Below are 12672 nucleotides of genomic sequence, written 5' to 3'. Positions count from 1 at the left end.
GGGAGCCTGGCTAATAAGTAGTCAGGACTCGATGTTCACAGGATAAATATGGAAAGTGATCATGGTGAAAACAGGAGAATCGTGCACAGGCTTGCCGTGCTCAGACATAGAGGAAGTTTTCATGTCTATTCTAGAAAGACTTCTTGAAGATGAAATTTCAAGAGCTGCTTAAGGTTCCATTTGAAAAGCTGTGCTTTCGTTGGCTCGCTAATAACAACCTTCCAAGAAAGAGCCACTGAGGATAAGAAAGTCACCGAAGCACCTGGCGCCATGTGTTAGAAGCTGAGGGATGCGTGTGCAGATGGGTAAACACACATTCTTACCATTTAAAAGGCCTTCCTCAGCTCAGACTTCCTTGCGGAGAGCCAGCCTAGAGCAAAATCCTTTCTTCTTTTTTTAAATTCCCTTTCTGTGTTTATTATTAAGCAATCCTCTTCACTGCTGGGGGGAAAAAAGGAGGGGCTCACACAGACTTGGAGGCATTGCTGTCCTACAACACTGGTCACAAAACCGATGAGAAGGGGGAACAATGAAACCCAGCAGTCCTAGGGTGAGTCAGAACTGCAGTGGATTCGAGTAAACACCAGGTCAGAAATGGCCTCTGTGGGGCTAAGGTGACTCAACCTCCCCTTCAGGAAACACGAGGACTTTTGCAGGCACTCAAGGCCCCTGTGGTGAACCAGTCTACAAGGTTCATCATGAACACCACCGGCGCAGAAGGCCCAGAGGCCTCTCACCACCTCCTCCGTCCCCTGTGTCCACCGCCCGCTCCCGAACACCACCAGTCCCCCGGCACAGGCAGTGTTAGCCAGAGCCAAAGGCAAAGTAATGTTCATCCACCAAGCCTATGGGACAACAGAAGTGCAGGCTTTGGTAGCCCTGGTTGGCCAAACAGGTGGGAGCTAGAGGGGTACTGGTCTGCTGGACAGACCCATCCCGGGAAGCAATTAAGTTTACAGCCAGGAAAGAACAGCCCCAGAGGCCTTGGAAACAAGAGAAGCTTCCTGCCTGTGTTCTGCTCACTCATTCTGCCATAAAGACAGGCTGAACTATTCAGTTGCAACAGCGGACAGTAAGGCACTGTTTAGAGAAGGTCTGCTCAGAGACCTGCCTGCCAGGTTTTCATTCTTATGCTAGGGGATAAACTGTCCCAGCTGGTTCAAATTAGAAAAAAAGCAAGCAAGTATCCAAAAAAGAGCAAGTACTCCATGCAGGACAGGATTATAAACTCTTTAAGATTAGCGGAAGGAAAAGATTATAAGGGTAACGGTTTCTACCAGGATGGGGAAAGCATCCCTAGGATTTCCTGTTTGACAATCAAGAGATCTGGCCTTCCGGGAAGTTCCTGGTGTGGGAAGGGGGGATGGAATGGGAGGGCAGCCAAAAGCGGCCTCTCCCTCACCCCTACCCTGTGTTCTGCCCTACCTGGTGGGGCTGTACCTGTTTCAACTGCCCATATTCCAGCTTAGATTCTAGCTGGAGTCCGTATTAGGGCCAACATGCAGCTTCTCACATACACAGAAGTTGTGGCAAATACCCCTCAGCAAGGGAAAGAGTCACTGAAGTTAACTGAGTCCTAGGAGGAGGACAAGGACATCAGAAGGAAGAGGCTACCTGCGGAGCCCAGAGGCAACAAGGAGATTTGATGGAGAGAAGATGCTAGATGGCTAGAATAACTGCCTCCCATCTTAGACTGGGAGTCTCTCTCCCATTCTAGTGGCAACTGCGTGTCCTGGCCCCTAAATGTGCCCCACGCCTATCAGACTAAGGAAGGGGCTATGGGCCACTTCATCTGTGGCAACAAGGGTAACCTTATAAATGTTGGTGAGACTTGTCACTTACTTTCCTTGTGCCACCTGGGACCCCCTGGAGATTGGACTGAATGCTGTTCCACAAACACTATGTAAAAAAGCTGTGAGCCCACCCTTTCCCTGAGGTCATCCCTAAACAAGAAGCTAAATATATATTTTTTCTTTTGAGCTTAGGCTCTCTGATCACCTGAAGCAACAACGTTATTAAATATTCTCATTCTTCAAACATCTCCCCAGAAAATGAACAGAGTGACACCATGGCCGTTGAGCGCCAGCGTTACTGGACACCTCCACACATGCGCACTCAGAGCCCCTCTCTGTTCCGTGGGATCTGAGTGTCTTTACTTTTTCTAATTAGGGTCTCCTACAATGTAACCAGATCCACTTCGGGCCACATGGGTATACCCAGAAAGGCTGTGTCCCTCTCCAAATAGCCAATCCCCTGCCTCTAGAAATAGTACATGGCCCAAGAGAGAACTCTACTAAAAGTCAGGAGGATTTCACTTCCGTTAACCTGAGAGGCACTTGGGGTTAATGCAGACTCTGGTGACAGTTGGCCTGGGTAGAATCCCAGTTCTGCCACTTAGTAGCCTGATAGCATTGGTGGGAGTTACTTAACCTCTCTGTGCCTTGGTTTTCTCACCTATACAATGGGGATAGGGGCCCCTGGGTGGCTCAGGGGGTTAGGCCTCTGCCTTCGGCTCAGGTCATGATCCCAAGGTCCTGGAATCAAGCCCCATGTCGGGCTCTCTGCTCAGCGGGGAGCCTACTTCCTCCTCTCTCTGTCTGCCTCTCTGCCTACTTGTGATCTCTCTGTCAAATAAATAAATAAAATCTTAAAAAAAAATGGGGATAAAAACATATTCATAAGACTGCGTAATGACCAACTGTGTTATTACATGTAAAGGATTTAAAACAGTGTTTGATATTAGTAAGAACAATATTAATATTTGCTGTTATTATTATCTTTATTATTATCATTATATTCTTGAACATGTTACACAGCAGACCTCCATTTTCCAGAACTCTCTCAGATAGGCTGACACCACCACCCCTACTCCAGGATGGCTTAAGACAAAATAATTGTAAACTAAATTAATTTCAGATTGGCTTTGTACCAAAGTTAAGAACCTAGGGTAAATTTCACATGGCCACGAATTCTTTGCAGCTATTCCATTAGGAGGTGAAGTCTATTTGGCATGAGGGATCCCAAGCAAGACTGGCAGAGCCCAGCCCAAATTGCTGACCTGCAAAATCATGAGTAAATAAAATGGTTGTTGTTTTAAGCCACTGAGTTTCTGGTGGTTTCTTATTATGCAACAGATAACTGATACAGAGCCCCAAACAAATGAGGCTTTATTACCAACAGCAATTTCCAACACAAACATACACAGGAAACCAAGCCACTTGTCTGTCTGTCAGCAGGCTTACCAACTACGACTTGGTGCTGCCAAGCTCTCATCCCACTCAACTAGGCCCACTAAGGCCACCACAGTCAGCCTACAAACTTGGGAAAAGCTAAGGCTGATTAATGATCAAATCTGGGGTGACAGAGAGGCAAGCTTTCCGTGCCAAGGTAGGTGCCAAATTAGGTCTCTGGAGGTGAGGGGGGGGGGCGTAGGTATGGAAACAGAAGATTTTGTTCCTTTTAGCCCACAATACAATCCAGGCCCTAAAATGGCAAGATTTGGCTTCCTTGGAAGTAGCTTTATACCATGTGTCTTAAATACTGCACAGTGAGGTAGGTAGATGCCTTCAAGGCAAGAGCAAACTGATTCAGGGTCCACCTCACCAACTGAGAATCAGGGAGAGCCAGTCAGAACCAACCATGTGATCCCCATGGTCCAGCTATGTGGCTCCAAGAAAGCAGGGAGCCCAGAACATCTTCATTTTTTTCTGCTGCTCACATCAAAAGAATGATTACATTCCAAGCTTTGATTTTGCTGTGACCTAAGCAAAAAAACACTCCCAACCCACAACACAAAGGGAAAAAAATACCAAGTTCCTTGGATCAGTATTCTATCATCTGTAACATGTGGGAAGAAGTGATAATTAACTTTGTAGGAAAATCACCCTGAAATACATTATGAGAAACTCTGGAAGCTTAAATTCCTGTCTTTTAAAACCAAAGCCACCACAGCTAAATGAAAACAATCTTATTAATCTGATAATCTGGATGACCCATAGTGCTAAAGTTTCTTAGGTGAAGACCAGTAGCTTTCATCTGTCCGTGTATTTGTTTATTCATCCCATATTTATTGAGCACATACTTTGTACCATTTAGTATTGTGGGTATCTAGGCATGAGAAAGTGGGGGCGGGGGGAAAGCAGAGAAGTGAAGACAGCAAGGATTATATAAAATAGTCAAGACATTTCATGTTCCAAGAGATTACAGGACTGGTCAACTTGAAAAACAAAATTCCCTGCTCGAAGTAATTCAGAGTAACCCAGCTGAGCTCACCCAAATTGCTGCATCAATTGGAACTGATCTGGTTATAAATTAAGAGGCTACAGAAAATCCTGTTTTAATGGAATTACAGAGCTAACTAGATATAACTGGCCCACAGATGAAGATGCTAAAATGAAGTAATTTACACAAGGACTCAACAACCAGTTTCAATGCAGCCCCAAATCTGGGTCTTCTGGGTTACAGGCCAGCAGGACTTGGACCAACCCCATAGAGACCCTCTCAAGATACAAGGTGTTTACAGTGTAAGGGGGCATACACACCGTACAATTCCAACCCCTCTGGCAGTAGACAGTCACTGACCATCCAATACAGTGGAGAGAAACATTGTGCTTGGGTCACCTGGGTAGCTCACTCAGTTGGGCCTCCAAGTCTTGGTTTTGGCTCAGGTCATGATCTCAGGGTTGTGGGATCAAGCTCTGCACTCGGTGAGGAGTCTACTGGAGATTCTCACTCCCTCTGCCTCTGCCCCTCCCCCAATGCATGCACACACGCATGCACTCTCTCTCCTTCTCTCTGAAATAAATAAATTTTAAAACAACAACAACAACTCTACACTTGTCACATGGGAGCAACTCAAGGATACAACTTCTTGTAGAAAAAACTTAAGAGCCCTCTAACCATATACACTTGAGTGTTCAAGGAGCCATTAAAACATGCTTATAAGACAAAGGCACAAGAAAATACTTAGGTTACATTTAAATCTCAGAACTTAAATATGTAGTAACTACACAAACTACAAAAAGTTTGTAGTAACAAACTACACAAAGGTAAAAATAGCAGCAAAACACACTAACATGTTCATGACTATAAAGCTGGCATTTTTTAACACTGGCTAACTATTATTATTATTATTATTATTATTATTATTATTTGACAGAGAGAAAGAGAGCATGCATAAGCCCAAGCAGGGGGAGAGGGAAAAGCAGAGCAGAGAGCCCGATGCAGGACTCATCCCAGAACCCGAGCTGAAGGCAGGCACTTAACCGACTGAGCCGCCCAGGCGCCCATCACTGGGTAAGTTTTATTCTTCATTATTTCTGCTGTTCCCTACATGCCAAATATCCTTCAACATTCTTGAACTGCTTACATATTTTTTTTAAAGATTTTATTTATTTATTTGACAGACAGAGATCACAAGTAGGCAGAGAGGCAGGCAGAGAGAGAGAGGGGGAAGCAGACTCTCTGCTGAGCAGAGAGCCCAATGCGGGGCTCGATCCCAGGACCCTGGGATCATGACCCGAGCCAAAGGCAGAGGCTTTAACCCACTGAGCCACACAGGTGCCCCTGCTTACATAGTTTTTAATGTTTTGGCTACATCGATGAAGAAGAGACACAATGTCAATGGTGGTCAGAGGGCAGAGGGCATGTGAGCAGGTGCAAGTGTGAAAGTCAAGTAGAGTGCCAGCCCTGCATATCGGCATATCACAGCCTCACAGTGCTTGGCCCCTGTTCTGTACTGTTTAGTCGGTCGTATTCCGGATCTGCCCCTTTTGGCTTGGTGATCTAATTTTAGGCAACATACCTACTCTTTCTTTTAAAACCTCAGTTTCCTGGGAATGCCTGGGTGGCTCAGTCGGTTAAGTGCCTGACTCTTGATTTCGGCTCAGGTCCTGATCTCAGGGTTGTGAGATGGGACTCCATGCTCAGCGGGGGGCCTGCCTGACATTCTTCTCCTCTGCTCCTGCCCCACTTTTGTCCACCTACACGCCTATGTACACTCTTTCTCTATTTCAAACAAATCAATCTTTAAACCTCAGTTTCCTCAACCCTAAAAGGTAGATTTTCATAGGAATGCCATGCAGATTGAAAATAATGCAAATGAAATGTTTAGTCCAGTCCCTGGCAGAAAGTAGGAGCCAGCAAATGATAGCTGTCATGATGGTGGTGATAAAGATGGCTAATTTCAGTTATTATTTTTTATTGCCACTGTTATCATCATTCTTATGATTATCCGTATTAGGACGTTCCTAGCACTGTGTTTAACACTGTAACTAAAAAGGCATTAAGATTCCTTGCTTTGGAAGATAGCCCAGTGCTCTCCACACATCTCATGACTGGACCGTCCCTTCTCTGAGCTCCACACTCTCTGGGTTTATTAATAATAGACTCTTGGGTGGAAGTAACAGCTTGCATACCACCCAATATGCCCAAAGGGAAATGGTGATAACATACAGATTCCTGCTTGTTTTTTTAGGCCTAATTAAGAGAATACAATGTCATCCTCTTAAAAAAAAAAAAAGGCAAGCAGTAAACCATCTCCATAGATATCCTACAGAATTCTGCTTTGTGCTTGAAACTGGTAATTATCTTTAACAAACATGAGTGCTAATAATTCTACCTACTCTTTAGACAAGAAACAAGAAGATTTCTGGGCCCATCAGCTCACAACCCAATCAGCTCAGACAACCTCCTTTACAAGATGCCTCTCCCACCCATTAGATGCAAGGTGGGAGGTCTGTTTGCAAAGCAGAGGGCTTCTGGGCGGGGAGCCAATAGCCCACACCAGCAAGAAGACTTCTTAGCGGTACAGACTCAGGTCCCTGATGCCTCAAAAAGACATTCCCCAGCCGTGGCAGCCTGACCAGCGAAAACCAGACCTCGGATACAGTTTTTTCACTGGGAAAAGAGAGACAGGTCCAACAACTGAATCTGGTCAACATGTGTATTAAGCACCTCACCCAAAACAGAAAGGCCACATGAATGAAGTGAAAAGCAGTCATCAGTAAAATGTATAACTTTAAACATGCCCAAATAGACGCTGTTTCCTCTTCTCTGTTGGAGTAACACTTTCATTCTATTTTGGATCAGGAAAAATGTTCTAATCCTTAACATTCAAATGTCCTATAATTACAAATGCTGAATAATGAGTGTATGCACTTCCTAAGTAGACTTAGCAATGTGTTTCATCCGATCTAGACACTTCTGAGCTTCACTCCCTATCCCCCGCATATTCCTGCCCCCATCGCTGGGATAGTAACTCTGGAACATTCTCTTGTAACTAACCAAATTAGTGTATTATGTGGGAAACAGAGGAGTCTTTCGCCCACTGATCATTCCCTGGGCATGGGGACTCTCTCCTTGGGTTCACCAGAAATATAACTTGAGCCAAAGTCTGCCTCCCAAGTCCCAGGACCACAGTGAGCAGTACATGGTGAAAATGGGCTAGAAAGTCTGGCAAATCACCCAGGAGACAGGTAAAGGATAGAGTCCCAAGATTCCCAGAGTCTGCCCAGATCCCCGATCACCTTACTGAGAGCTCCCAAATGAAAAGCCAATGTCCGTAATCGCTTCCATCCTTACCTCCAGAGAGAGCGCGGCTCCTCTCTCCCACTGACCGTGAAGAGGTCTTTGCCCACACAAGGTAACCAGCCTACCAAAGATAAAAAGATAAGCTAAGAACTACGGCGGGCCGTGCGTTACATTCCTCAACAACTGGAATGCTTCCTAGTCCAAAGCAGGTCTCTGGGTGTCTGAAGACCTTTCAGGCTACAACAGCAGCAACATAATCAACTGCACAATATCATCTGTGTGAAATCCCTGGAATCAAGTCAGGTGGGGCTGTCTGAGCTGCAGAGAGTGAGCTAACATTTTCTTAACACACACCTGGGGCCGTCTAATTGGGAATGGTAATAATTGGTGAAATCATATACCTCATCACGTCCCTCAACAAAAATGGCTGTTTACCAAGGAGCTGGCAGAACTCTGTGTAACACTTACATACATCAGGGTAGGCCGGCAGGTCAGAGCATTCACACATTCTCACACTCCACACATCCACACACAATGAAGACTCTATGCCATGAAACTAACCCTGCTCTTTGGAAGACAGCCCTACCAGCTGATGAAATGATGACAACATGAGACTTGAACCTAGATGAGGGGGTGGGAGGGAAATGCAACCTTCTTCTACATACACTCAAAGCAGCACATGTAAAAGACCCCAATTATGGCCTGTTTTAAGGAAATTCTATTGTATTTTTATTGCCCTCATCTGTGATGGAAATTTTGTGTTTAATCAACTTGACGGGGCTATGATGCCTGGTTGTTCAGTCAAACCCAAGTCCAGATATTGTTGTAGAGGTATTTTTTAAATGTGACTAACATTTAAATCAGTAGACTCTGAGTAAAGGAGATTACCCCTCATAGTGTGCACAGGCCTCATCTGACCAGTTGAAGCCTTAAGAAGAAAGGCTGAGTTTCTCTCAGGAAGATGGAATTCAGCCTTGATGCAGCCTTTGGACTCAAGGCTGTGACATCAACTCTTCCCTGGGTCTCCAGCCTGTTGGCCTGCCCTGTAAATTTTAAACTTGCCAGCCTCCATAATCATGGGAACCAATTCTTTAAAAATCAAGTGCCTGAGTGGCTCAGCCTATTAAGGGTCTGCCTTTGGCTCAGGCCATGATCCCAGAGGCCTGGGATAGAGTCCCACGTCAGGCTCCCTGCTTCTCCCTCTGCCTCTGCCCCTGCTCATGCTTGCTCTTGTGTGTGTTCTCTCTCTCAGATAAAATCTGTAAAAAAAAAAAAAAAAATCAATCTATCTACTGGTCAATCGCTAGACACACACACACACACACACACACACCCCTTATGGGTCAGGATTCTTTGGAGAACCTTAATACACCATCTAATGTCAAGAAAGAATGTGTTAATTTATAAAACACATATACGACGTGAAGCAGACAATACAAAAAAGAGGCCAAAGCATGAGGAATAGTCCACAGAAATGCATTTTGTAAGTATCAAACTATTACTTGACGTGGTTCATAAATTAGGTTCTGAGCATCCTAGTGGCCAAAGCAATGAAGAGACACAATCACACTGACTTGAAGATATAAAGTATAACATACACACTTCAAGAGTGTTAGCTTTTTCTTGTTATTAAGAAATTTCTCCCAAGGGGTTAACCTTTCCTTCCTAGGGTAAATCCTTAAAGCAGCCTTTATCACCCACACTGAAGGGTCAGGAGGGAAAGTAATTAATTAGAAGTACCTCTCACTATATATAGTAGGGAGTCTGCTATACTGCTTCTTACTGCATCCCTCAGGGAGAGATAGGAGGCCAAAGCACAACTCACGAAGTGATCTAGCAAGGCCAAAAAGCAGCCCAAGCACACAACAGTCTAATCATTTGGCTTGATCCAGGGATTAAAAATTAGAATGAGTGAACCCTATCTCCTTTGAGATATTTCCCAGAAATATCATTTCTCCCAGTGAAAAGCCAGATAAGAAGTGGGCTACACTGTCTGAGGCTGTGGTCCCTGGCAACTGCCTGAAACAAAGGTTTTCTCTACTGTTGATCGGGAGCAGATCCACAGTAAAACTGCACTCATATAAGTTTATAAGTTCAGGTCACACATTTGAGAAAGATAAGGTTTCATTTTTATAGGTTTGCATTTGTAGAAGTCTTAAATAGCCTTCTTGCATTAGAATCAATTTTTTTTTAAAGATCTATTTATTTATTGACAGAGAGAGAGAGAGACAGCGAGAGAGGGAACACAAGCTGGGGGAGTGGGAGAGGGAGAAGCAGGCTTCCCACAGACCAGGGAGCCCAGTGCAGGGCTAGATCCCAGGACCCTGGGATCATGACCTGGGCTGAAGGCAGACGCTTAACGACTGAGCCACCCAGGTGCCCCTAGAATCAATTTTTTAAAAAAATTTTATGACAGTAAAATATACATAAAATTTACTATTTTAACTATTTTTTTTAAATTTAGCTCACTTTATTTTATTTATTTATTTTTATTAACATATAATGTATTATTTGCTTCAGGGACACAGGTCTGTGAATCAACAGTCTTACACAATTCACAGCACTCACCATAGCACATACCCTCCCTAATGTCCATAACCCAGCACCTTATCCCCTGTGGCCCCTGATAACCACTATTATACTTTCTGTCTCTGAGTTTGCTGATTTGAGGAACCTCATGTAAGTGGAATCATGTAATCTTTGCCCATTTGTGCCTGTATTTAACCTAACATAATGTTTTCAAGGTTCATGCACGTTGTACCATGTACCAGAATTCCCCTTCTCTTCATGGCTGAGTAATAGTCCATTGCTAGTATAAACCACATTGTGTTTATCCTGGAATGATCTTTAATGTAATTAACTCAACAATTATTGAATATCTACAGTGTGACAAGTCTGATTATTTAGACATTCACTTTATTCTGAGAACAGTACTATGCCAGAGTCAAGAAGTGCTACTCCACAAGGAATTAATTAATTGTATAAATCCTACCTTCAGAATCAGTAGCAGCAACAAGAAAATAAAAGTCTAAGTTTCTCTTCCCTAAGGGTTAGATAAATCTCCCCCACAATCTTAATTACTGTTCTTCATGTGTAAAGCTAAAGCGAGATTCGAATATCCCCACTATGTGGCCAGTGTGTTCTGTAACGCTTCATATCCCGGTGCCTAAAGCTTACCAAGTGTTATTCTTGACCCCTCTCCCAGAGATAATGAGCTTCCATCTAAACAGCTGATGTGAAGAAGTCAGAGAAACTGCAGTCCTGTGAAGCACTACTTTCTGTCCCTACAGATAAAATACCCTGACCGAATCAGCTAGAAGAACATCTTCCCTCTAACTGGCTTGCCATCCATCAGCTTTTTATTCCTAGACATGCACCTAAAGGAACAAGTCTTCTGTGTAGACATATGGGTCATAAGCAGCCCACCTTGCCAGCAAGACGATTTAATAGTTGAAAGAGAACTCGAGAACGTGCATTCCACTCTGGGTTTCACCTTTAGAGCATATAAAAGAGCAGATGGCGGGAACCGGGGGCGGCGGGGGGGGGGGGGGGGGGTTGCCACCACACACCTGAATTCACAAAAGTGGCCCAGTGTGAGTCATCAAAAGATGTCCGCAGGAAGTTGATGAAAAACCACCGTTTCTGCACACTGACAAGGGAATTGCAAGCAAAAATCAAGAGCCAGAGAGGATTTGGGTCACTTTGTTCAGCATAAACTTCTCAGCTGGGAGGATCTGCTGTCATCCCAGACTGTTAACAATTGGCTGAGCTGAACTTCATTACTACTTTTGTATTCAGCTAACTGAGAATATGTCATTCAACCAACCAAAGTGGTTTTAGAAAAATACAGAATTTAGCCTTCAGTTCCTCCTGTACGTTTTTTAAGACCGATTTTGAAGCAAGAGTTTTTTGTAGATCAAAACAAAATGAACACCGTTAAGATTGTTCTTTTTACACTACATCAAAAACTACATTGGGGAGGGTATGTGCTATGGTGAGTGCTGTGAAGTGTGTAAGACTGATGATTCACAGACCTGTACACCTGGGGCAAATAATACATTATATGTTCATTAAAAAAACTAATGATGTATTGTATGGTGACTAACATAACACAATAAAAAAAAGATTGTTCTTTTTAGTATACAGTTGAAGAATCCATTGTCTCTGAAACAGGAGACATTTCTATGAGTTGTAGAAGTCAGCCCCAAACAGGCTAAAAGTAGGATGCTAATACAAAGATCACAAAATTAGCCTAATTGGGAAACCTCAGAAGGAGAAGACACTTAGGTCTCTGTCCCAAGTCATTACTCTACCCCTCTTCTCAGGGCATCATTAATAGGCATTTTGGAAGTGGATGAGGGGCACAATGGAGTATGAAAATCTCGCCTCTGATAGTCATTCGGATCCTCCAACTTGGGTTAAGTTCATTAAACCTTTCTCATGCACATCCACAAACACCCTCAAAAATATCTTCCCATAGCTTGGATCCATTTTCCAATGGATCAAATCAAGAATCCTGATAAGGTGGGTTCCAAGTGGCACAGTCAGCTGACTGTCTGACTCTTGATTTCAGCTCAGGTAGTGATCCTGGGGTCGTGAGATCGAGCCCTGGGTCAGGTTCTGTGCTCAGTGCAGAGTCTGCTTGGGTTTCTCTCTCCCTCTCCCTCTGCCCCCAGCTGCCCCCTCAAATAAATAAAGTCTTCTTTAAAAAAAAGAACCCTGATAAGACAATCAGGGTTCATCAGAAGTTATAAAATTAAACTTGAACCTGGTAGAATGCCAATTCCTTTCTGTTAAGGGCTGAATTGTATCCTCTTCTGTGTGGACACAGAACACAGATACAGGAGAACTGACTGAGGTCTTTGTTAGTGCTGGGAGCCATGAACACCATAGCTTAATTTCCACTCTTCCCTCCAAAATTCATATGTTGAAATCCTGACTGCCCCCCTCCTTCAAGTACCTTGGAATGTGACTATATTTAGATATAAGATCCTTAGAGGTTATTAAATTAAAATGAAGTCCTTAGGGTGGACCCTCACCCAATATGACTGCTGGCCTTATAAGAGGTAATTAGGACACAGACACGTACGGAGGGAAGAGCATGTGAAGACAGAGGGAGGACCATGTGAGGACAGAAGGAAG

The 12672-nt window shown here is 43.9% G+C and overlaps 1 protein-coding gene across 8 annotated transcripts in view; it reads right to left on the bottom strand.

Moving 5' to 3' along the window:
* Window positions 1–12672, bottom strand: part of LYPD6B (LY6/PLAUR domain containing 6B) — a 173719-nt gene that overhangs the window by 45530 nt on the left and 115517 nt on the right. For 4 of the 8 annotated variants that reach the window (XM_080798816.1, XM_080798812.1, XM_080798817.1 and 1 more), the window contains exon 2: window positions 7582–7651. The exons of the other annotated variants lie outside the window; for them this stretch is intronic. The gene's annotated coding sequence lies outside the window, so the exon portion shown is untranslated. The remainder of the gene's footprint in view (window positions 1–7581; window positions 7652–12672) is intronic. 8 annotated transcript variants of the gene reach the window in all.

This window comes from Martes martes (assembly GCF_963455335.1).
Source record: "Martes martes genome assembly, chromosome: 3".
Classification (NCBI taxonomy): domain Eukaryota; kingdom Metazoa; phylum Chordata; class Mammalia; order Carnivora; family Mustelidae; genus Martes; species Martes martes.
Note: the sequence above shows the minus strand (reverse complement) of the source record. Positions and strands in the feature narration are given on the sequence as shown.